Below are 815 nucleotides of genomic sequence, written 5' to 3' on the forward strand. Positions count from 1 at the left end.
GGAAATGTTCAAAATATTGAGCAAAAGGACTAAAAAGGGTCAACCAAACTTAAATTTACAAACGGAATATCTTCTAAAAAAAATACAAGAAAAAAGTTGAATGAGACGTTTTGTCCATTAGGGTAAAAATACCTGTTGAATATCTATTGGGTTCATACAGTTAAGAAATGGCAGTCTCTGCAAATGAACCAAATTTGCCAACGTAAGATGAACTGCTAAGTTGTGCATATATTTTTTCTTATAAGGGAAAAATTTTAATATGTATAATTGATGAATATGGTTTTATATTTATTTGCCTCTGGAAGAAGATTGGGTTGACAAACTTAAAAAGTCTATTTGGGAGACAGACTTAAGCACAGAATGCTTTTGTTGCATATCAAATTGGTATGGAATAAAAAATTTTGAAAAAAAAAAAGATCTTTGCAAGGACTGAGTTGCTTGTGGCACATTCAGAGAGTTACCCACTTGGAAGCTGTTGGAGGTGTGGCTGTGGAGACAGGAGAGAGGTCTGGACAGACAGCTCCCAGGAGCAGCATGTGCGGGGGTTAGGTGGAGGAGCAGGGCTCCTAAGGACCCCACTGTTCTGCAAGGCAGGTCGGATCATCTTGCTGAACACCGAGAAACCAAACCCATGCACTGTGACTGATACATAGCACTAGCCACTAAGCTGATCATGACTATACACAGGGTGGGCGCTGCAGTGTAGCGTTGCCGTAGCCACCAGTCTGGGTGAAGACAGACAGCCCAGTGAGTCTCTGGGGATGAGGACAGCACTTGGTGACCCCAAGCAAGTGAAGCCAGGGCCACAGACTGGG

The 815-nt window shown here is 42.3% G+C and overlaps 1 pseudogene; it reads left to right on the top strand.

The window, feature by feature from the left end:
* Nucleotides 1-214, top strand: part of LOC101573400 — a 941-nt pseudogene extending 727 nt beyond the window's left edge.
* Nucleotides 215-815: the final 601 nt, after the last annotated feature.

Source organism: Octodon degus, unplaced genomic scaffold (genome assembly GCF_000260255.1).
Source record: "Octodon degus isolate 3935 unplaced genomic scaffold, OctDeg1.0 scaffold00156, whole genome shotgun sequence".
In the NCBI taxonomy this organism is placed as follows: domain Eukaryota; kingdom Metazoa; phylum Chordata; class Mammalia; order Rodentia; family Octodontidae; genus Octodon; species Octodon degus.